Source organism: Macaca fascicularis, chromosome 8, assembly GCF_037993035.2.
Source record: "Macaca fascicularis isolate 582-1 chromosome 8, T2T-MFA8v1.1".
Lineage (NCBI taxonomy): Eukaryota > Metazoa > Chordata > Mammalia > Primates > Cercopithecidae > Macaca > Macaca fascicularis.
In genome coordinates, this window is record NC_088382.1 from 120,181,271 (window position 1) to 120,207,091 (window position 25,821).

The window sequence follows — 25,821 nt, forward strand, 5'->3', positions numbered from 1 at the left end:
GTGCTGGGATTACAGGCATGAGCCACTGCGCCCGGCCAGAAGGCAGAGTTTGGACTGAGCTCAATGTGTTCTAGAAACTGAAGGAAGTTTGGTATGATTAAAATTAGTTACTGACAGGTAGGAACAGCACACTGTGACGTAGGAAGAGTGGGTGAGGGGTTTGGCATTCATTGTAAGTGCTGCGGGAGCCACTGAATGCTTTTTAAACTGGGGGCAGTCTGATGTGTTTTTAAACACAGGGCTCTAGAGCTCCCAAGCTGGCAGTACTGAAAATAAAATCATATTGAAAGAAAAAAATGTGATTCTGAGAGTGCAGAGGAAAACTGATTAAAATATAATGCATGTTTCAAAATGAAATATCAACACTGATGAGATTTCTAAAGACTATCCTTTATTTTTATACTCATGAATCATCTAACGTGTACTTTGGAAGAGATTTGGATGGATTGGTAAGGAAAGAGAAGATAATTATTTTCCCAAATAGATAAGCTGATTTAACCTCAAAGATGAATAAGTGTGCTTTATATGTTCTTTTTTAAACCCTATTTATCTATCTGTATAGAGGAAGCTTGAGTGCAAAATAACTATGGATAATATAACTGGACTTTAACCGTCCACGTCTGAAGACATTGACATTAATTATTTAAAAGGCCTATCAAAAAGTAAGAGATAATTTTCAGTGAATTTAAACTATTATTTAATTATTTAAAATGCTACAACAAGTTAAAAACTTAAAAGATTTAGAAAATACTGTGTTATAAATTTTTAAATGTTTTTATTTTGAGTTTTGGGGAGAATGAAAGAAAATACCATGCAATTAAATTATATCTAAAAATGTTTGATATGAACCAGCCATTATGGTATGAAAGCATAATTGATGAAAGACCTAACTTCATTAGACACATAGATAAGACATTGACCATCCCTCTTTTAACATTAAATGGAATATGAAAATTTATAAAATGCCAAATTTGAAAAATAGAATTATATAAACTCTTTATTTCAGAAAACTTGGATAATTTACAGACACAATTTTTTGAGAAAGGGAATTGATTTGAAACCTTCCGAGCATTTTTACCTCATAATAATTTTGTAGATGTGGTATATACATTCAAAACATTTACCAGACTCAAATGTTTAAGGATTGGGTGACATCCATTATATACTTAGCATAATGCTCTTTAAATTTCCTGACATAAAAACAGAAAAATGTATTTTTTAGATCGTCAGCATTCAGCATACAGTATGCTTAGGGAAAAAAAAAGTATGCCTGACAAAACTTTTTTGGTACTTAGAATTTGCAACAATATTTTACTTGTAATACAAATTTACACTTTGACATGTGATTTAAAAAAAAAAACCATAAGAGATATTGAAGTATAGATTTTAATTTCATCTTTCAAATGAAAGTATTAAGACAGATTGGTCTGAGATCTCAAAATAAATTATTGGAAGAGATCCCTTGTTTTGAACTTATTTTTGTGGTCACCAGTTAATATGATGAATATGTTAGTTTTTCAACTGCAAAGATTTCTTTATGTCAAATACTTGTTCATTTTTTAAAGAATTTTTCTCTTTAATTTCAACAATCAAGTATAAAACAATAGAAGGGAAATCAGAACTTCAAGGTGCTGTTATGGTGAAAGTACTTTGGAAAGTTTGGCAAGCGTATGGGTGAGTACTAACACACTTAGTAGAACTAGAAAATGTCAAATCCTGAAGTGGATATGAAGGATGATCAAAAAATAGCCTGAACTCTAAAGCAGAATCTTCCACAGACTAAGAAAATACCCGTACCTGGAATGAGAGAATGGAGATAACTAAATAAGAATTGAAACTTGTTTAAGAAGTTTGATTCTAAGATTTCCTTCCAAACCCATTTCACCGGTTGATTGCTCTTCCCCCAAACAGCTGAAGGTTTACTCATTGGAGAGGGAAAAGCAGAGAATCTATCCACTGGGTGACCACAGCCAGAGTTGAGAACATAAATACAGTATCTAAAACAAGGGAATTTAGTAATTGTGAAAATACCACATGGTGAATGCTGACAGTCCCTAGCATTTTATGCTGAATGCTAGGGATTCTTCAGCATTCTAGAACCAATCTAGCATTTTTAGAACCATAGTCCTTAGTATGTGGTTCTAAGAACCCTGGAAGCTAGTCCTTTGCTTCCAAGGCAACATATTAAGAGCATCTTTACTGAGAAATCTGAGTAGTCCACAAAGAAAAAACAAAAATTATCAACATCAGTAATTTTTTTTTTAAAAAAAAAAGGTCCAATAAATCATCTTCAGCAATGCTCAAATTCAAAATGAACCACTAACTCATTCAGACTTAGATCAGGTTCTTTTAAAGACTTTTATGAGATGTCACAGTCAGAAAATTAATAGGGAACAATTACCCTTAGCAGACATTCAATAAGAAAATGAAGAAGATAGAATTAGACAAAAGGAGAAGTTGATCTCCAATGCACTCGTGTGACTGAGCCTTCAGCAAATAAACAGAAGCTGTGTAGCTTAGATGGCCTTTCAGAGTTGCCTCCAACAAGGATGTAACACTGTCTTGTACCCCTACACATCAGTTAGTACTGCTAATAAGGATAACTAATACCTGAGTGTTTTTGAACATTTGTGACCAGATGATTTATCATGATATGACAGCAAATCAGATGCAACAGGTTAATTGGAGAGTTTGGCAAACCTATCCTGAGAGGAAAATTTGCCTTCATTCCACCTCCGTCCACAAATGGAATACTCTTTTCCAAACATGTGGAAGGCTACGCATATAGAAGGTATTGGTCTGACTTTATGATGACTGTGGCTTAATTCAATTGATACTCATGATGCTGGAAATAACAAAGAGGGGGCATGGGCTTTCTAATCTTAGTCATCATATATTTTGCATGTGACCACACAATATCCAAAAGATCAATACCATATAAACAAAAGGAAGAGAAATATAAAGACATGAAAAAATGGCACGTGGGAAACAAGGTACATCTGCTTAGATGGCTTTTCAGAAATGTTTTATTTTAAAAAGAGAAGAAATTGATGATGTTTGTGATAAGCAGTTATATAGTGCACAATCAAAATTTGGGGGGTGGGAGAGTCACTGCTACCAAAACCCCACCTTTTAAAGCAAAATAGTAACTTTACTCTCTCTTTTACTCATCTGGAGGGAAATAGGGCTGAAGTTACTCCCTCACATAAAGCCATGGAGTCTGGAAAAAAAAAAAAAGGTTGAGAGGCTGCAATCTGCTAAGATGCCAGAGATCTTAGTCTTCTTTCAATGATTTGGGTGAATGGCCTGCAAGTGATATACAGAGGTACTTAACGATTGCGAGATGAAGGTGCTATTCAGTGTAAAGTAATCCTTGAGAAGAATGGGGATGGTGGTCGGAAAGGCTTGTATTTGAAAGCGTTAGGGTGGGATACTCTGTAGGTGAGACGAACAACGTAGAAGTGAACATAAGAATTGGAATGTGTACCTAGAGATTTTATTTGGTGATTGGGTTACTTATACATGAATGTGTAATTTGGATGAATATTATTTGTGAATGTGGCCTATGGGCATTGCAACTTTCATGTGGATATTTGTCCAAGTCCAACCATCACATAGTTTAATTGGTCACACTGACAGAGCCATTGGAATTGTCCTGGTCCTAGTAGTAAGCGTTAAGCAGTTTCAAACTCCATCAGGTCTTTAAGTGTTTATTAATCTGATCAAAGAAATTGTGATAATATTCATTCCTAATAATGTCCTGCCTGGCCAGTAAATAAAGTAGATAATTCCTAGATATTAAAATTAGACTACATTAAGGAAGGATATTCTTCTGTTTGTTTCAGCTAGTCCGGAAGTGACGAAAACTCTGCAGGATATACAAAATACCAAGGGGGCTGGTACAACATTATAAACCTTGCTAACCCAATCTTTTCCAATCCAGTTTCAGATTCCAGCCAGCTGCAATTTGCATCCTCACAAAATGTAGCCTAGTATATATTTACTGCACTGCCACAGGGAAATTAGAGTTTTGATGACATATTTTTATAATCTAATATGGTGCAGTCTAATAGAACTCTTTATTATTATGAAAATGCTCAATGTCTATACTCTCCAGTAGGATAGCCAATAACCACACCTGGCTATTGAATGTTTGAAATGTGGTTAGTGGTACTGAGTAACTAAATTTGTTTTGTTTAATTTTCATTAACTTAAATTTAAATAGCTGTATGTGGCAGGTGACTTCCATATTGAACAATGAAAATCTGGAGGTGTTCATAACCACCAAGAGCATGTTAGTGTGCTATATTTATAATAACATGTTAATTAACTCATTGAAGGAAGAAGCTCAGGAGATAAAGGACAATTGTGACATATACAACAAACATAGCCTGGTTGATAAATCCAGCAGACACTGAAGTCCTAGCCCGATTTTGGAATTTTTGAGAATTATATATAGTGGCATAAATAGAAAAAGTAATCAAACCATTAAAAAATTACCTATGACAAACACTTTCAATAAATATGTACAGATAATAGCAGAGATATTTGGATTTTGGCAAAAATTATATTCTTTACTAAAAATTACTTTAAACCCTATGTACAATGTCAGAAAAATCTGATTTTCAAGAAACTCTAAGCAGAAACTATTTATTTTTTTTAAAAAAAGAGAGTAGTACCAGAATTAACTCACTTGGATCTTATGATTCCACAATTCAGATGAGATTTGTCATACATGAAGTAAGAAGATACGTAGACTAAAGCATTTTGCAGAAATTTAATAGATCTTCTTAAGGAGGGCTACCTGGTGTTCGACTTGTCTTCCTCGAGCAGCTGCTCATATGTTCCATATGAAAGAGAGGTGATAACTTCTAAACTGCCCCACCATTAGAGAGCATCAGATAACTCTCAAGACATATTGTCTTAGTATCAGAGAGATATTTGAAGAGGTGATTAAGCAAACTCATTCATAAAGTAGAAGTGGCATAGTCAAACAAATATTAAGGAGCCAATCTCATAGGTAGTCTACTGTATACATGAGCAAGTTATTTCTCTGCTTATTGGGCCAGTAATAGGTTTATTTGAAAATTCTCTGCCCCCATCACTCTGTGGCCTGCAACGCTTGCTATTGATTGCATAATTTTCCAAAGTAAGTTATTTATGCGTTTTGAGCTTGAGTTCTGTGATGTACAAAATAGCAAGAATAGAGCTTCCTTCCTGTTGTATTATTTAGTAAGGTACTATGTGGAAAAGTTTCAAGCCTCATATGGAGATGCTAGCAGAGAGTCAAGTAATGATTGCTCCTTTTTCTCTTTCTCTCATTTTAGTAAGTACACTGGTCTTAATGTCTGGGATCAAACACTATTCTGAGTCACTATACAAAGTGAAGAAACCATTGAAATACATTTTCACCCCTGTTTTATTCAATGAGGTTTTCATTTGAATGATTATTGCCCTTGTAAGATAAGTAGAACTGGCTAATTTAAATAGGAGCCCAGTGCAAATGTTCAGCTTTGATGGAGATATAAAATATAACAACATTTTAATTAAGTATACTACACAATACAATGAGTGCCAAGAGTTATAAATAAGCACTTTACTAATTTACTTTATGCTCTATTCTTACTTTCTGAGAAATAAGTTTTAAAGAAAGAATACTACCTCTTTCAATACAAACTTTTGTTAAGTTGTTATCTTAGAGAAATGTAGAGAGCCAATTAAAATAATTGCCTCCTCCTCCTCCTCCTCCTCCTCCTCCTTCTTCTTTTCTTCTTCATCTTTTTTTAATGAGACAGGTTTTCACTCTGTCACTCAGGATGGAATGCAGTGGCATGATCTTGGCTCACTATAGCCTCCGCCTCCTGGGTTCAAGTCATTCTCCTACCTCAGCCTCCTGAGTAGCTGGAACTACAGGCATGCCACTACACCTGGCTAATTTTTATTTATTTATTTATTTATTTTATTTTTTGTAAAGATGGGATTGCAACATGTTGGTCAGGCTGATCTTGAACTCCTGACCTCAAGTGATCCACCTGCTTCAGCCTTCCAAAGTGCTGGGATTACAGGCATGAGCCACTGTGCCTGGCCTATACCTTTCTCTTTTTGGTTATCTTGACAGTTTGGAAGTGTGCTGGTCTGGTATTTTGCAGATTGCCCAATATAAACATGTTTTTCTCATAAAACTGAGGTTATGAGTTATTGGGAGGAAGACTATAGATGTACAGTGTCATTTTTATTATGTCATATTAAGTGTATACCATCAACATGATTTATGAGCGGTGACGTTGCCTTTGGTCACCTATCTTAGGTTGTGTCCATCCGGGTTCTCAATTGTAAAGTTATTATTTACCCCCTTATCATTACTTTACACTTGGGAGGAAGTCATTATGCACAGGAATGAGCATAGCTCCCCCATTTAAGGGTGCAAAACCTACATACATCCTATGACATTATTCTGCTTAAGAAATGTGTCTCTTTCATGTATTAATGTGCTCATTCATTTGTTTATACCAGATTAAACTTACATATATTTATTTTTCATACTTGAGGTTATAATTCAGTATTACTGGCCGGGCGCAGTGGCTCACGCCTGTAATCCTAGCACTTTGGGAGGCCGAGGCAGATGGATCACCTGAGGTCAGGAGTTCGAGACCAGCATAGCCAACATGGTGCAATCCGTCTCTTCCAAAAATACAAGAATTAGCTGGACGTCTTGCCAGGTGCCTGTAATCCCAGCTACTCAGGAGGCTGAGGTGTGAGAATCGCGTGAACCCAGGAGGCAGAGGTTGCAGTGAGCCGAGATCATGCCACTGCACTCCAGCCTGGGCAACAAGAGCAAAACTCTGTCTCAAAAAAAATAAAAATAAAAATAAATAAATAAAATAATTCACTAATTAAATTATTTAATTAATTGATTGAATTCAATGCAATAATAAACTCAATTAAATTTGATGCAATGATTAATTAAATCAATTGAATTAAATGCAATAATTAATTCAGCAACAAAAATTTTGTTACTCAAATTTTCTACCTTTGGCCGTGGTGAGTTCTTTCAGCTGGTTTTCATGATGCTTTGAAATAACCTAAAAAATGTATTACAATTTTTTTGAATGCTTTTTTACTTTCTGATACTACAAGATGCTCATAGTTCAACTTTCCTATTTGCTCCCCTAGTCTTAGAACCAAGCATTTCTTTAAGGAACTCTTCTTCTTTTTATTGGAAAGTGGTATTAGAAATCAAGATAAGGGCATGCTCGTTGCTCATGGGTGTCATTTGTTTAAGGCCCTCCCAGCTGATACAGCAAAAACTATATGCGTTTATACTAATGCATTTATACACATATCCATAAATATTTCTATATGTTACCTGATTTACCTATATTAAGCTAAGCATAATTTCTTACTATCTCCAACTCTAATCCATTACTATAGAGATCGTTTTAGCTTCTTCCCTTTGCTTGTCTGTAAACTCCCTCTCCAGCAGTGAGAAACTTGGTGTCTGCCATTGCCATCCATTTACTTCATCATTCAATTACAGTGCACAGTAGAACAGTAGTAGAATTGTTAATCCATGCAACCATGGGAAATAACTTTATCAACTAAGTATAGTGTTTATCAGCAGTTTATTTTTTCTTTAGTCTTACAGGCTCTATTCACGTCCAAAGATGCTTAGATCAGCAATTTTTACCACCATCCCTGAAGGTTATTTGAAAAATATGTGATTCAGTTAGGTTATCTTGTAACAGTCTGCATTTCTTCTTGAAATGCCCCCTCTTCTTAAACAATTTATACTGTTTATTGACACATATTCACTCTTTGTGCTATAGAAGTCTATGGGTTTTGACAAATGCTTAATACCTTCTATCCATCATTATGGTATCATATGGAATAATTTTACTGCTCTAAACATGCCCTATTTCTCACCTATTACACTCCTCCATCACCACCTTCCCCCACCTTGTCCCTGGTCACAGATGACCAATTGACTGTCTCTTTACTTTTGTGTTTTCCAGAATGTCATATAATTGCAATTATACAATATGCAGCTTTCTCATACTGGCTTTTTTCACTTACCAATATGCATTTAAGTGCCCTTCATGTCTTTTCATGCCTTGAAAAAAGGTTTTTTGTTGCTGAATAATATTCCATTTTATGGTTGCCACACAGTTTATTTATTCAGTTAGTAAAGGACCACTTGGTTGGTTTCCGATTTTGTAAATTATGAATAAAAGCGCTATAAATATTTGTATGCAGATTGTTATATAAGCATATAGTTTCAAATTAACTGGATAGATAAATATCAGCACAATTACTGAATCATACGGTAAGACTATGTTTGGTTTTACAAAAGACTACAAGTGTTTTCCAAAATTACTGCAGCACTTTGCATTTTTACCAGCAATGAATAATAGTTCCTGTTGCTCCCCATCTTGCCTGCACTTGGCATTATTTATTTATTTTGATTTTAGCTATTCTATAGACTAGATGTGTAGTAATGTCTTATTTTTATTTTAATTTGCATTCCCTGTAATCAAATTATATTGAGGATCTTTTTATACAGTTCTTTGTCATGTGTATAATATCCTTGGTGCAATGTCTATTCAAGACCTATGTACAATTTTTATTCAGTTTGTTTTCTTATTGTTGAGTTTTAAAGGTTCTTTGTACATTTTTGGATTCAATTTTTATTTATCAGGTATGTGTTTTGCAAATACTTTTCTACTGTCAATGTCCTGGTTTTGGATTATCTTAATAATGTCCTTTGCAAACCAGAAGTTTTAATTTTAAGAAGTTAAATTCATCCATTTTTTTCATAGATCAAGCATTTTATGCTCTCTGCAATTAGAGCATATCAACAAATTCAACTTCATATAAATGTTCTCCTATGTTTTCTTCTAGAAGTTTTACAGTTTTGTTTTATATTTAGATCCATGATTCATTTATTTTGTGTGTGTGTGTGTGTATGAATTCTAAGTCTAGATTCATTTGTCTGCATATGAATGTTAATTTGTCCCAGGACCATTTGCTAAAAGATTGTCATTTCCCCATTGAATCATATTTGTCCCTTTGTCAAAAATGAGATGATTTGCATCAGTCTATTTCTTAGCTTTCTATTCTGATCCACTAATTTATGTGTCTTTTCTTTCTCTATACCATATTGATTTCTGTGTAGCTTTATAGGTCTTGAAGCTAGGTAATATCAGTTATTCAACTTTGTTCTTCAGTATTGTACTGGTTATTTTGGGTCTTTGCATTCACCGATAAACTTTAGAAACCGATAAACTTTAGAATCAGTTTAAAGACATTCACAAAATATCATGCTTGGGTTTTGATTTTGATTGTGTTGTGATACAGTCAAAAAGAATTGACACACTGTCCGGGCATGGTGGCTCACGCCTGTAATCCCAGCACTTTGGGAGGCCGAGACGGACAGATCATGATGTCAGGAGATTGAGACCATCCTGGCCAACATGGTGAAACTCCATTTCTACTAAAAATACAAAAATTAGCTGGGCGTGGTGGTGCTCACCTGTAATCCCAGCTACTAGGGAGGCTGAGGCAGGAGAATCACTTGAACCAGGGACTCGGAGGTTACAGTGAGCTGAGATCATGCCACAGCACTCCAGCCTGGGCGACAGAGCGAGACTCCATCTCAAAAAAAAAAAAAAAAAAAAAAAAAAATGACACACCAAAAATATTTGTCTTCCAATCCATGAATGTACTCTTTCTCCATGAGTTCAGCTCTTTTACTTTCTATCAGAGTTTTGTATTTTTCCCACATATAAATTCTATTCATAGTTAATTATGCTTATGCTTAAATACTACATATATTTGATACTATTATAAATGCTGTTTGGTTTTTAATTTCAAATTCAAATTGTTTATTGCTGGTATGTGGGAAAGCTATTGACTTTTATATAATAACCTTGTATCCTGCAACCTTGCTATAGCCATGTATTTGTTCCAGGTGTCTTTTCAATTTATTGTTTTTTTAAATAGATAATCAAAGTTTCATTTCTTCTTTTGTAAGATATATGCCTTTTATTTCCTTTACTGTCTGATCTTAGGGGAAAAACATCCAGTTTCTCACCACATAATAGAATATTAGCTGTACATTTTTAAAAACAAGTTGAAGAAGTTCTTTGTTGTTAGTTTGCTCAATGTTTTAATCACAAATAGATGTGGGATATTTTTCTCAATGCTATTTTTTTTCATCTATTGATATGTTCATATGTTTTTAACCCATTAATATGATAGATAAATTTTTTAACTGATTTTTCAAATGTTGAAATGGCCTGGCATACCTGTAATAAATCTGATTCAGCTGTGATATTTAACTGATTTTTAAGGATTGATTGATTTAATTTGTTAATATAGTGTTGAGAATATTTTTTATCTAAGCTCATCAGAGTTACTCATCTGTAGCTTACCTTTCTTGTAAAGTTTTTATCTGGTTTTAGTATTAGAGTAATTTTGGTATCAAAGAAGCAGTAGGAAGATTTCCTCTGCTTCGATTTTCTGGAAGTGATTGTAGAGAATTTTTATCACTTCTTCTTTGAATGTTTGGTATAATTAACCAGCAAAACTATCTTGGCTTGGCATTTTCCATTAATTATAGTTTATGTCTTTCAAACAATTTACCTATTTCATCAAAGTCAAATTTGTATGCATAGAGTTGTTTACTATATTCCTTTATTTCCTTGATGTGTAGATAGGATCAATAGTGATGAACCCTCTTTTATATACAATATCGATACTCTGTGTCTTCACTCTCTCCTCTTTCTCACTCTCTCTCTCTCTTTTTGTTGTTGTTGTTGTCGTTGTTGTTAACCTAGACAGAGTTTTGTCAGTTTCATTTGTATTTTTTTAAAAAACAGCTTCTGGTTTTGTTGATTTTCTCCACTTTTTCCTTAATTTTAATTTCATTGATTTCTACTGGAATTTTTATTTATTTTATTCTGCTTGCTTTCAGCTCATGTTGCTCTTCTCTCCATAAGTTTCTAAGGTAGAAGTTTAGATTACTTATTTTAGATCTTTCTTTTATTTGAATACAACTATTCAATGATATGTCCCACTAAGCACTGCTCTGGCTGCATCACATGGATTAGTGATAAGTTGCTTTTTCATTTTAGATAAAAATGCTTTTAAATTTCTCTTGACACTTCTTCTTTGACCTATGTGTTGATATTTAGTAGAATAGTTTTTTAATTTAATTTTTTATTTTTTTGAGAGAGTCCTGCTTTGTTGCCTAGGCTAGAGTGCAGTGGTGTGAACATGGCTCACTGCAGCCTCAACCTCCTGGGATCAAGCAATTCTCTTCCCTTAGCTGACCAGGTAGCTGGGACCACAGATATGCACCGCCATGTCTGGATAATTTTTTTATTTTTTTATAGAGACAGGACTCTATAAAAAAGTTTGCCCAGGCTTGTCTCGATTTCCTGGACTCAAGTAATCCTCCTGCCTCAGCCTCCCAAAGTTTTGGGATTATAGATGTGAGCCACCATACCTGGCTATAGTGTGTTTTTAAATCTACAATTAATTTTGATTTTTGAGCTAACTCCCTGTAATTAATTTCTAGTTTAATTACATCATGGTCTGAAAGCATATCATGTAGGATTACGTTTTTTAAAAAAGAGTTTTATTGATGTATACTGAAATCCATAAAACTGGGCATATTTATTGTATACAATTAGATGAATTTAGGGATTTGCATACACATGTGAAATGATCAGCAAAATCAAGATAATAAATATCTATCATCTCCTAAAATTTTATCTTGCCCCTTTGTGTGTGTGTTGAGAATATGTAACATGAGATCTACACTTTTAACAAAATTTTAGGTGTACAATAGTGAATTGTTAACTATGGGCACTATGTTGTACAGCAGATCTCTAGAACTCATTCATCTTGCACTCATCTGTACATCCATTGAACAATTATTTTAAGTTTATTAAGGTGTGGTTTATGGCCCAGAGTGTGGCTTTCTTGATAAATATTCCATGTGAGATTGAAAAAAATGTGCATTATGCTATTGTTGAATCAAGTATTTTATAAATGTCAATTAGATCAAATTGATGGTGATGTTCAGGTCAACCACATCTTTACTGCTGTTCTGCCTCCTTGATTTGTCAATTGCTGAAAGAGGGATCCTGAAGTCTGCAAATATGATAATTAATTTGTCTATTTCTTCTTGAATTTCTATCAGTTTGTATCACATGCATTTTGACAGTCTGTTGTTACATGCGTACATGTTAAGGATTGTTATGTCTTCTTGGAGAACTGACCTCTTTATTATTATTATGTGATAACTCTCTGTACCCCTGAAAATTTTGTTTCATTTGAAGTCTGCTTTTTTGAATATTAAGATAGCTACTCTAGTTTTTATTTGATGAGTATTAGCATGTGTATTGGTTCCTAGCATTTTCATAACAACTTGCCACAAATTAGGTGACTAATAAAAGAACAAATTTATTTTCTCACAGTTGTGAAGGCCAGAAGTCCAACTCAGAGTGTTGGCAGATCTGTGTTCTATTTGAAAGGTCTAAGGATGAACCCTTCTTTGTTTCTTCTAGTGTCTGCTGGCTCCAGGCATTGCTTTCTGTGGATACATAGCTTTAATCTCTGCGTCCATCTTTACCTGGCCTTCCCCTCTTCCTTGTGTGGTTCTCCTCTGTGTATCTCCTATAAAGAAACATTGGATTTAGTGTCTACTGACACAGCTCAGTAGATGAACCTTATCTAGAGAAACTTAACTAACAATTGCAAAGACCCTTTTTCTAAATAAAAGGAAATCACAGGTTTTAGGGATTAGGACATTAATATGTCTTTTGGGGGATTCATGTTCATTCAGTCCATCCCAGCATGGCATATATTTTTCCATCTCTACTTTGAACCTATCAGTGCCTTTAAAAAAATAAATAAAAACAGAAATAACACAAGCAAATGAAAAATATTCCATGATCATGGATAGGAAGAATCAATATCATGAAAATGGTCCTACTGCCCAAAGTAATTTATAGACTCAATGCTGTTCTTATCAAAATACCATTGAAATTCTTCACAGAACTAGGGATAAAAAAAACATTTTAAAATTCATATGGAACAACAACAACAAAAAGCCCGAATAGCCAAGGCGATTCTAAGCAAAAAAGAACAAAGCTGGAGGCATCATGTTACCTGACTTCAAACTACACTGGGCTGCAGTAACCAAAACAGCATGGTACTGGTACAAGAACAGACACACAGACCAATGGAAGAGAATTCAGAACCCAGAAATAAGACCACACACCTACATCTATCTGATCTGCAAACCTAACAAAAACAAGCAATGGAGAAAGAATTCCCTATTTAATAAAGGATGTTGGGATAACTGGCTAGCCATATGCAGAAGATTGAAACTGGACCCCTTTCTTATACCATATGCAAAAATTAACTCAAGGTACATTTCAAAGACTTAAATGTAAAACCCAAAATTATAAAACTTTGGAAGACAATCTAGGCAATACCATTCAGGATATAGTCACCAGCAAAGATTTCATGATGACCATGCTAAAAGCAATAGCAACAAAAGCAAAAATTGACAAATGAGATCTAATTAAACTAAGGAGCTTCTACACAGCAAAATGAACTATCAAGAGTAACAGACAACTTATAGAATGGAAGAAATTTTTTGCAAATTATGCATCTGACAAATGGCTAATATCAAGTATCCATGAGGAACTTAAACAAATTTACAAGAAAAAAAACAACAACCCCATTAAAATGGGGACAAAGGACATAAACAGGCACTTCTCAAAAGAAGACATACACATGACCCACAATCATATGGAAAAAAAAAAAAAACCTCAATGTTACTAATCATTAGAGAAATGCAAATCAAAACCACAATCAGTGCCATGTCACACCAGTCAGAATGGCTATTATTAAAAAGTCAAGAAATAATAGATGCTGGTGAAGTTGTGGAGTAAAATGAAATGCTTACACATTGTTGGTGGGAGTGTAAATTAGTTCAACCATTGTGGAAGACAGTGTGATAATTATTCAAAGACCTAAAGACAAAAACATGATTCAACCCAGAAATCCCATTACTAGGTATATACCTGCCAAAATATAAATATTCCTATTACAAAGACATATGTACAAATATGTTCACTGCAGCACTATTCACAATAGCAAAGACATGGAATCAACCTAAATGCCCATCAACAATAGACTGAATAAAGAAAATATGTTACATATATACCATGAAATACTATGTAGACATAAAGAATGAGAGAATGTCCTTTGCAGGGACAGGAATGGAGCTAGAGGTCATTATCCTTAGCAAACTAACATAGAAACAGAAAACTAAATACCGCATGTTTTCACTTATAAGTGGGAGCTAAATGATGAGAACTCATGGACACATAGAGAGGAACAACACACACTGGGGCCCATCAGAGGGTGGAAGGTGGAAGGAAGAAGAGGATCAGGAAAAATAACTCATGGGTACTAGGCTTAATACCTGGGTGATGAAATAATCTGTACAACCAACCCTCATTTACCTATGTAAAAACACATTTACCTATGTAACAAACCTGCACATGTACTCCTGAACTTAAAATAAAAGTTAAAAAAAATAAGAAAGAAAGAAAACAAAAACAATTTGTGAGTTTCTTGGAGGCAACTTATAGCTGGATCTTGTTATGGGTCTTTTTGAGGGGGCTTTTGTTGTTCTTGAAACCCACGCTGGTACTCTCTATCCTTTAACTAGTGTATTTAAACCATTCATATTTAAAATGTTTATTAATATAATTTGTTTAATACTTACTAGGTTAATAAATATTTTTCTATTCATTGTGCTCTTTTTTCATTTTTTTCTTCTTGCTTTGCCTTCTCTAGTTTTAACTGAATATTTTACATTATTTTATTTTATCTCCTCTCTTAGCATATTAGCTATACTTTCGTTATATGTTTGCCATAGATTTCACAATAGACATTTAGAACTGATCTAATCTCACTCTCAATCTAATCTCACTCTTGAATAACAACTATTTAATGGGTAGTGCAGTTACCTTATAACAGAGTATTCCCATTTCTTCCATCCAGTCACTTATAACGTTAGTGCCATTTATTTCACTTATCTATATAGTGTAATCATTGAAGACATTATTATTATTACTGTAAGCAGTTATCTATTAAACCAGTTATGAATACATCAAATAAAATTCTTCATTTATTTATACTTTGATGATTTTCTTATCTTTATTTAGACTGAAGTTTGAAAATATCTCCCCTTTGTTCTCCATGAAAAACTTTTGTTCTCTTTTTTTTAACATTTCTTACAGTGTAAGTCTACTGGTTATGAATTTCCTCATTTTTTTGAGAAATTCTATTAATTCTCCTTCAATTTTGAAAGATACTATGATGGATATAAAATTCTAGTTTTCTTTTTTATTGTCTCCCAACATTTTGCATATTTTACTCTGCTCACCTCTTGCTTGCCGGTTTCAGAACAGAGTTAATGCAATTCTTAGTTTTGTCCCTCTACAGCCATTGTTTAAGTGCTCCTGTCAGTTCATTTCTCTGGTGCCCTCTGCTCTTGGTAAACAGATCTTGGCTATACTTCACTATATTTACCTTTTTAAAAATAGATTTCAGGGTAGTGTTTGCCCTGTAACCTCAATTCTTTGCTGGGTCTAAGAAAGCTCATTTGTTTTCAATTTGTTTAACTTATTTATTGTTACAGGCTGAATGATAACTTTTAGCCTCTGTACACACAAGAGTGGAAACTGAAAAGTATATGTTGACTTTTAATATGATAATAACCTGAGAATTATACATGGTATCACCTTTTTATGCAGCCAATCAATGAATGAGTCCTGTTATTTTTACCTTTTAATTATTTCTTCTTTTCATTCTAGCCCGGACTTCTGTTCTCTCTACATTTACTGTTCTTTCCCACTTATTCTTCACACTGAAACTTACTTGCTTATTGACTTTAATGTACATTCCAAAACTCATAATATAACCAAGGACAACACAAATCCTCTTTTTGTCATGTGCCTGTCTTTGAAGCCCTCCATATTTCTAACTCCAGACCTCTAGTCACATAGTTTAGCAAAATATAGTATAGTACACCCTAGTTATCCTAAACAGCATAAATACCTTGCTATAATTTAATTCAACACACACATCTCTTATTTGTAATTATTAAAGATACTTTACATATGGCTTTTTAATTTTAACTCTAAAACACTTTTTAACTTTAACTTATAGACAGTATAACTTTTTTTATACTGTCTGATTTGTGTGTACACATTCAAATATTTACAAGTTTTTAAATCTTCATGGTTTTTCTGCCTGAAATACAGTCTATAGAATTTCCTTTAGTGGCAACCTGCTGGGAATTATCTCTATTGTTATGTTTTGTGGAAAATGCTTTTATGATTCACTTTCTTCATCAGCACATATGCTAAGACTAGAATTTTAGCTTACCAGTCATTTTTACTGAAATGGATTGAGTGTACTGTCTTTCTGTCTTCTGACTTCTCTTGCTCCTTGTAAGAAATCAGCTACATTTTACATGTAAACTCATTCTTTTCTTTCCTTTTAAATTATCTGCTGTCTGTTTGTATCTCTGTAATATATTCTAGATAATTTCTTCATTTCTATATTCCATGTTATTAATTCTCTTTACTGATGTCCAATTACTGGTAAAATAGTCAATGAAGTATTTAATTTAATGTATTGAACTATAATATTTGTAATATTATAACTTGTTTTCTTATGTTTTTTTTCAGTTTTTACTAAATTTCTCACTTTGGAACTTTATTCATTTTGAATAACAATAACAAATTGTTATTCAGTTTGTTAACTCTTGAGAAGGTGGGACCCTTTTAAGTGAATTTACATTTGCTTTTATTAATTGCTTGGGTCTGCTAGTAGTCTGGGACCCACCTTTAAATGGGCTTGGGGATCTACAGATTACTTAGGTAGTGAGAATTTAGGCTATGAATCCACATGAACACGCTATTGACTTTCTTATTTCTTCCTTCCTTCCACTCTCCCTCTCTTCTTTCCTTTCCTTACTTCTCTTCTACTTTCCTTCTTTCCTTTGCTTCTTTTTCTTCCTTAGGCACCAAAGTTTTAACCAGGAAAACTTTATTGTCTTTCTCTTTCTAGTGCATACTAGAAAATCTTACACATTAGGGCTACTAAGTATGTAGTCCTTTGTGGGTCTATTAGAATCTCCCACTGAGGCATGAGCTAGACCTTATTTTCTGTGCCCCAAGTCTTGCAAGGCCATAAAACTTATGCTAATAGTGACTCAATTTTGTGAATACTATAATGTTTAAAGCTCATGTTTGGCTCTGCATATTACCTGTCATTTGTTCCTTTTTTAGTGTGATTATTTTTCACTTTTATTTTTCAATTTTTAATATTTATTTTTACTAAAAATATGATATGCTATATTTCAATTTGTTTTCAATAAGGAAGCTGATCTAAGTAGCAAGTCACCTATACTGTTGGCAATGGCATGCCTGAATACTATATAATAAATATGTTAATATTTTGCTTATACATTTGTCCTTTTTTTTCTTTTTGGTGAAAATAAAATTGATTTAATATGGCTAATTCTTCCCATTTGTTACATTGTTATGTGGATTCTGGAATCAGAATCCCTGAGTTAAAATCTTGGCCCTGCCATTAACTATATCACTTTAGATAATGTACTTAATTTTTCTAAGCTGCAATTTCTTTATCTATAAAGTGGAGTTGACAGTAATATCTGCCTTGTAGGGTTGGTATGCAGATGAAAAGCATTTAGTATATTATTTAAAAGATGAAATTCATGTCACAGAGAAAGTTATCTTTGTTAACTATTATTATTTCTTTAATTGCTTCTAAGCTTAGGTAATTTTTTCTACTCTAGAGGGTTAATAAATGCTCAACTATTTAATGCTGTCTGTTCAGAGGAGTTTACTCTTTGATGAATAAATGTTTAATTAATTCATATTTCTATACATTTGAATACACAGAATAACATCTGAGTTTTAGTTAATTAATTTATTTTTTGAGACCAAATCTTGCTCTTGTTGCCCAGGCTGAAGTGCAATGGCACAATCTTGGCTCACAGCAACCTCCTCCTCCTGGGTTCAAGCGATTCTCCTCCCAAGTAGCTGGGATTACAGGCATGCGCCACCACGTCCGGCTAATTTTGTATGTTTTGTAGAGATGGGATTTCTCCATGTTGGTCAGGTTGGTCTCGAACTCCCAACCTCAGCTGATCTGCCTGCCTCAGCCTCCCAAAGTACTGGGATTATAGGCATGAGCCACCACACCCAGGCCTAATTTATTTATTTATTAAATAGTCAAGGAGTTATTTTGATAGTGTTTAACAAATATTTGTCCATTCCATGAGTTTCTTTCATTATTGATCTTACCATTGAATTATATTTTAAAAAGGCCTCTTCGGTGGTTTAAAGTTTTGTCTGTTTTATGACAGTCACAGAATGTGATGCCAGATACCAGTCATTTTCTTGACTTAAATTTCAAGTATGACTTTGAAGGCAACCAGTGAAATAGAATTCAAAGCAGTGTTAGAATTTTAATGCTGAGATGAAAGTTGACCTTAAGTTCATTGACCTGTGGATTGATCACTAGGGCAAAATGGAAGTGAGGAGTCTTCACTTCTTAATCTTATTTCACTTGACTCTCTATTTTCTGAGATTGTTAATGTGTTAAGCACAATTATTTGAAAAATCAGAGTGTAAGATGTAATGCCATAGGTTCATGCAGCGTTCATTTTGAGTCATAATTAGTGTAATTTTTAATCTTGTGTACTTTCTTCGGTTTTGAAGGAAGAATAGTCGCTTTCTAGCTCATGGTTGATATGCTAGATTAATAGTAATTATTGACTCCAAATCTGGATAACACTTCTAAGTTAACTGTTTTTTCCCCCCAGTTCTGACTTTTTTTCTGTTAACCTCCAAGTATGACAAGAAGTTATATAGTTAGTTATGAGGGCATTCTTTTATTCCTGTAAAGACAGTTGAGGACTTGTTTTACTTCCACAATTGTTGCTGACATTTTTGTCATGCCATTTTTGAAAGGCTTATAAAGACATATTTCATTTCTTTATTTTGAATATATTTTTCCATTAACTCTATCTTAAATAAATAATATTCATTTTATGTTACTTTTTAGCCTTGTATAAGGAGACAAAATAATTCCCCAGAAAAATGCTTAATGATAATAAAAATAAATGCTAGCTAGGTTTTAGATATTGCAATGGTGAAAAAATGTAATTGTGTAACTAAATTGCTGCAATAAACCACAGGTGAGAATGAAAGGTGACATGATGGCAACATATTACATTATTTTGTAGATGTTTTGCATCATACTTCTAATGGGAAAATCATCAAGTCAACACAAATCATAAAAATATCCAACTTGTAGACTCTTTGTTCTCTTCTTATGATTTCTAGGGTATTTAATTAGCCTTGGGTTAGTTTAATAGGCAAATATGAATATAAGACCCCTTTATATTTCTTTTTTTTTCTTTTAGAGACAAGGTCCATCTCTGTCACCCACGCTGGACTGCAGTGGTATAGTCTTAGCTCATGGCAGCCTCAAACTTCTGGGCTCAAGTGATCCTCCAGGTAAACAAAGAACTTGGCATATGAAACAGGTATATTGAAAGAGGAAAAGGTAAACTAATAAAAAAGAAGCATAGAGGTAAGTATTTACAAAAACTGTTTATATTTAGGAGTCATAATTATTTTTATGATTAGAAACAATTTACAATCACAAAACTGATATTAGAAGTGCTTACGTATTTCACATGTAATAAGTGTTTATTATTTGTGAAGACAATTCTTAATATATGTAACATTATATTCACTCATTAGAAATTGACCATTTAAGTTTCCAAATAATACATATTCTTTTCACAAAGTCATTTTCCTAAATGAAAATCTGAGTGCTATCCTAGAATACAACAGTGCATAGTTTAAAAATAAAGATAAATCACTATTGTTTAAAAATCAATTTGAAACTTCTAGGGGAAATTGCATCATTGCTGCAGTTCATATCTGTCAAAAATTGCTGGTTTCTCTAGAAGGAAAAACAAAACTGACAGATTTGAAGGCAATCTCTGTACAGGAATACTCAATTACATTCTTCTGCTCACTGTTTAATCATATTTTAAATTGTCATTTAAAATCGTGTAATTCTGATAACCTTATGATGTTTAGGCATGTATAGGTTAAATATTAACATACAAGAAATATAATATTCACTATTTTTATAAAGTACACACATTTTATTCTTGAAAACTATATGTGGAATTAGTAAATTTATGTTAAATGTTCAGTTCTTATGCTAGTTAAATTCTGTCAAAAGTTTAGGAGTTTTTGATACACTGAAAGGTTAGTATTTTTTAAAAACTATATATATAAGATATCACAGGCTATAATATTAAGGACTGTAGTTGAATACAAATTTAGAATTTTTGGTACAACAAATCACCCAGTATATTCCAGTTTTGGTCAAAGCGCACTGAAAATCCGTGACCACATTTTTTTAAATACAGAAGACACTGAAAAGCCTTAAAACAAAGGAAAGCTAAACAAAGGGTATGTGGGTAGTAGATGTGATTTTAAAGAGTTATTAGAAGAACATATCATTGATTTAGACTTTGCTTGGTGTCTGGACCATTAAGAATCATGGGATACATTTCATGGTACCTGTGTAAACTAACAGCATCTAATGGAAATGCTTTTATTCCTGTCAATATCGCATGCTGAAACTAAAATATTATTACAGGGATACTCAACCTAAAAAATGCTTAGAAAACAAAGTAAGTTTGGTTACCACCTCACAATTGGCTGAGTCTGCCTGTTATATTCCTGGTGAGGGACAGAGTGAAGAGTCACAGGTTTCCACAACTTAAAAAATCTATTTCAAATTAAGCATTATTTACACTCAAAGACATAGAGACTGGTACCTGACTCTGAGATGACTGCCCTTAGCATAAAAAAAATAGAAAGCCTTCTCTTATCCTCTGGGAATAATACATAAATCATATCACATACAGGAGGATAACACTAAGGTTTATGTTTCTTATTATGATATTGATTCAAAGTTGATAAGGAAGAATCTTTTTGAGGAGGCTGTGAGGATAGCTTTGTTCACAGGGGTTCAAACAATCCTTGTCAAGATGCAGGGCTCTGGAAGCCAAGTCAACTGCTTTATTGGAAACTCAATATAGTATGCTATCTACTGTTGTTAGGGAGAAACACTACCTGCGGTTTTCCAGTTTTTGTGATGGTGAAAGATGAGCAAAAGAGGAGAGAGATAAGTCAGAACATAGCTGCAGCCATATTTCTAAATATATCCCTGCCAAGCACAGAGCAGCAGGCAAGGCCCATGCCAAGGCTTGTCAGACAGATTTAGCTAGTAAAATATGACAAGTCCCTTTTAGATTCAAACATTTTATTACTTGGCCAGAAAAAGGAAGAACAGCAAAAGGAGACAATGCACTGTGCTCTTTGTCCCCCACACTCAAAAGTGTAAAACTCAAACAAAAAGGGCTAGTTGACAATGCAGTGAAAGAGACACTCTGTTCTTGAGCACTCAATGCTAGAAAGTTGTTAAGTATGTTTATAGACTGCAGCTATAACCTAAGGGGCACAGAGCCGAAAGCCTCATCCCTCATCAGAACCTGGGAAATAATGAGAAACGGAGGCATGACAGCCTCTCATGTGATATAAGAAGGTGAGTAGATACGACCTCATGGCATTTTCTCATATCCTTTTATGAGAAGGCTTTTGTCTTCTAGAAACCTCGTAAGTTGTTCCACCAAGGCTCAGACTAGCTGTGGTTCAAACTTTTGCCTACATGTCCTATATGGATGGACACATGCAGAGTCACCAGGATGCCACAATTTATTTGTTCCCCTACAATACCAATGAAATCTAAATTTCCAATTGCATACTATGTGTCTTGAGCATGATTTTCTTTCTCCTTTTTTTGTGATGTTTCATTTATTCTTCACTCATCAACACACATGCATGCACATGCATTCACACACACAGATATATGAGAACAAAAATATTAAAATTACTTATAAAATACTTACTAAAATTACCATGGTGCCAGTAACAATTTTTCCCAGGTAGGTGAATATATATAACATTATAACCCTCAAGCCTGTGAATGGGGGCAATTGAAATTATATTAACACAAAGCAATTTGAAGGTCAACTCTTGCTGTCATAATTTTCTACCTTATATACTATCTTTGGGTAGATTACAAAAAAAAAATGGCCACAATTTTCTCCTCTCTCTATTCATTCTCATTGCAAAGGGACTTTAAGAGATAAAATCTATGTCTTAAACCTTTTAAATTGGGTTAGTCTAATGATATAATTTTGCTAATAGAAGACACAGAAGAGATAGGGTGCCAGTTCTAGGCCAGGTTGTCAAGAGGCCTTGCATGCTTTTCTCTCTGTTCCTTAAAACCGTAATACCAAGACGTGTGGCCAGAGGCCATTATTACTAAATATATGTGTATGTGTATGGCATCACCCAGCAGATAACCAACCTGCAGTTGCATGAATGAGGCCTATGAGATCAAAAGAACTGCCCAGTAATCCCAGCTCCAAATAACGAGCATGCATATTAGCTTCTTTAAGCCAATAAGTTTTGGCCTGGTTGGTTATGTGGCAAAAAAAATAACTAACACAACTATGTATTCACTGGTAGAAGGAAAGGTACTCTATGAAGGGATACCTTTTGGATACTGAAAGAGTTAAACGATGTGTGTACCTAATCATGAGAGATTTCCCAAATTTTCATGTGTGCTCCATTAAAGGTAGTTTTGTAATTTCTAAAATCTGTCATTCCAAATGATAATCAAGTCTTAAAACTTTATTCTTTTTTGGATGCAGACATTTAATGTCTTCATTATTATTGTTGTAATTGTATGAGTGTTACTTCACTACTGCAGCAATGATCAAAAGGACAACCAGTACAATGGTAATTTTAATAAGACTCATACAAGGCATTTGACTATGCTTGATGACTTTAACTCTTTCAAACTGCGAGTTAGGTAACCAACGATTTTTTAAAAGTCTACTCAGTCCTTTTTTATTCTACAATGAAAGTCAGTGACCTGGCCAACCGTGGTGGCTCACGCCTGTAATCTCAGCACTTTGGGACACCGAGGAAGGCAGATCACCTGAGGTCAGGAGTTCAAGACCATCCTGGCTAAAATGGTGAAACCCTGTTTATACTAAAAATACAAAAAATTAGTTAGGCATGATGGTGCATGCCTGTAATCCCAGCGATTCAGGAGGCTGAGGCAGGAGAATCGCTTGAACTCGGGAGGTGGAGGTTGCAGTGAGCTGAGATCGTGCCATTGCACTTCAGCTTGGGCAACAAATGTGAAACCCCATTTCAAAAAACAAAAAAGGAAAGCAAAGAAAAAAAAAGCAGGGGGAGGGAAGAAAGTCAGTGACCTGTAAGAAGTAATTTAATGAACTGAGAAATGGATTTTAGGTGATGGTATAATAGCTTTTAAGTTTACCTTCTCATTTTAATAATAGGGTTACACTGGATCTTGAATCAGATAAGTTTGTTGAATTTTTAATTTTATTTTTAATAAATAATTATGATTTAATTTTTAAAGATTTTATTGTTTAAGAGTTAACTTGGCCGGGTGCGGTGGCTCAAGCCTGTAATCCCAGCACTTTGGGAGGCCGAGACGGGCGGATCACGAGGTCGGGAGATCGAGACCATCCTGGTTAACACGGTGAAACCCCGTCTCTACTAAAAAATACAAAAAACTAGCCGGGCGAGGTGGCGGGCGCCTGTAGTCCCAGCTACTCGGGAGGCTGAGGCAGGAGAATGGCGTAAACCCGGGAGGCGGAGCTTGCAGTGAGCTGAGATCCGGCCACTGCACTCCAGCCTGGGTGACAGAGCGAGACTCCGTCTCAAAAAAAAAAAAAAAAAAAAAAGTTAACTTTACTTAAAATATTAAGTTAAACATATACATATTTTTCAACAATTTACTTTAAAAACTTTTTATTGATATGTAATGATTTTGAAATTTATTCGTCATATGTAATTAGCAATATTAGAATCCTTAAACAACCAACACTTTCACTTTAGCATATGTAACTCATAACAATAAAAATGCATACATTTGAATATTTTCAAAATCTATAATATCTTTTGTATCACAGACTTATGTCACTAATATGACGATAAAATAGAAAGTGTCTAAATGGTCTAGAATTTCTGATTTAATTTGTACCACTTAGTTGTGTAAAATTAGAAATACTTTCCAGGTCTGTTTTAAAATATTTACTAAGTCTTTCAACTATAAAACTATGTCTTGCTCTCTAGCAATGGAGGGGATAATTAAGTGGTTCTTCTTTTTAGGCAAAAATAAATATGAAAAATAAAACATTGTAACTGAAATTAAATACTCTACTTCCCTGTCTTCTTTCTAGCTCATTCTGACTGAAGAAATTAAATCAATTCATCAGGCAAGGCAGACAGATAAGCAGAATTCTTAATCAACAAGACACTTTACTGAATTTTTAAAAATCTTGTCTCCTTTTAGCACATTTAGGTTTTATGCCTTGAACTGTTATTAATTAGAGAATATGGTGCTAATTATTAGCTATTTCAGTTATCTCAGAAATTAATGACTTTCTTTCAATTAATATTCTAACTTAGTAAGACAATTATTTAGTTGAGGCCTTGATTATGAATTCAATCATTTAAAACTATAAATCTTGATGCATCACAAAACTTTCAAAACGTGAGATGGGTATAAGGTTTTACCATACATTCAAACTGACAAATTATCCTGCCACAGTTTCCTAGATGCTGACAGAAGATACAGATGGAACTCTTTAGTCAGAGATCACTCGCATCACAGCAAGCAGCATGAGCTTCAAGTTTATATTGCTTTCTCTTATCCTCCAAGTCCCTGAGGAGTGACATAGAGTGGCCCAGGTACATGTTGTATACACAGTAGGTTTATGTCACAGATGAGGAACCCCAAGCTTAAGGAACTGATTTTTAATAACAGGTGCAAGCAAAATGCTTCAAAAGGTAGAATTTTTTTGAAAGGATACTGGAGAATGAACAAATATGCCTTCTGCTTAAGAAGGAGATGCTACCTGTACCTTTCAAAGTACTTCACTATATAGGCAATAACAGTTTAGAATAGAAACTATCAGTGCTTCTGCTTACAAAACATGCGATAGAAAACCATTTAGAAAATTGTCTCCCAAAAAAACTGTGGTATCTGAGTAGAAAAAAATAATAGGTCAATACTGTTGATAAACAAAACAACAATATTTAATTTAAGCTATAGTATAAATTTGAAAGTATATATTAATAAATTGAGACAAAGAATTTAGATATTTAATTGGCTTTGGCTTGGTTCTAGATATTCATGTTTAATTAACTTACACTCTTGTAGTAACAGCCAATAAATTGTATCAATGTTTTATTTAGTGTTGATAGCAACAGAAGGCAGGCAAATTCCTAGGCAGACAGGGATAGGTCCCCAGTCAAACTTGACCTTCAAGCCAAGAACAGTCTACAGCCTGAAAACTAGGCTACTAGTTCCAGATAAAATCCTTGGACCAGAGTGAGAACTCCCATTCCCATTTGACATGCTTTCTCCCAATTGCTCAAAAGTCAGAAGTCAAAAATTAAGGTTTGGGAACCTCTGCCTAGATTTCAGAGGGTGTATGGAAACGCCTGGATGTCCAGAGAGAAGTTTGCTCCAGGGGTGGAGTGCTAATGGAGAACCTCT

At 34.0% G+C, this 25,821-nt stretch overlaps 1 long non-coding RNA gene across 1 annotated transcript in view; it reads right to left on the reverse strand.

The window, feature by feature from the left end:
* Positions 1 to 12,183: 12,183 nt before the first annotated feature.
* LOC123575254 (uncharacterized) overlaps positions 12,184 to 25,821 on the reverse strand; it is a 42,013-nt gene continuing 28,375 nt past the window's right edge. The window contains exon 2 of the long non-coding RNA XR_010577460.2: positions 12,184 to 12,681. This is a non-coding gene — a long non-coding RNA (uncharacterized lncRNA). The remainder of the gene's footprint in view (positions 12,682 to 25,821) is intronic.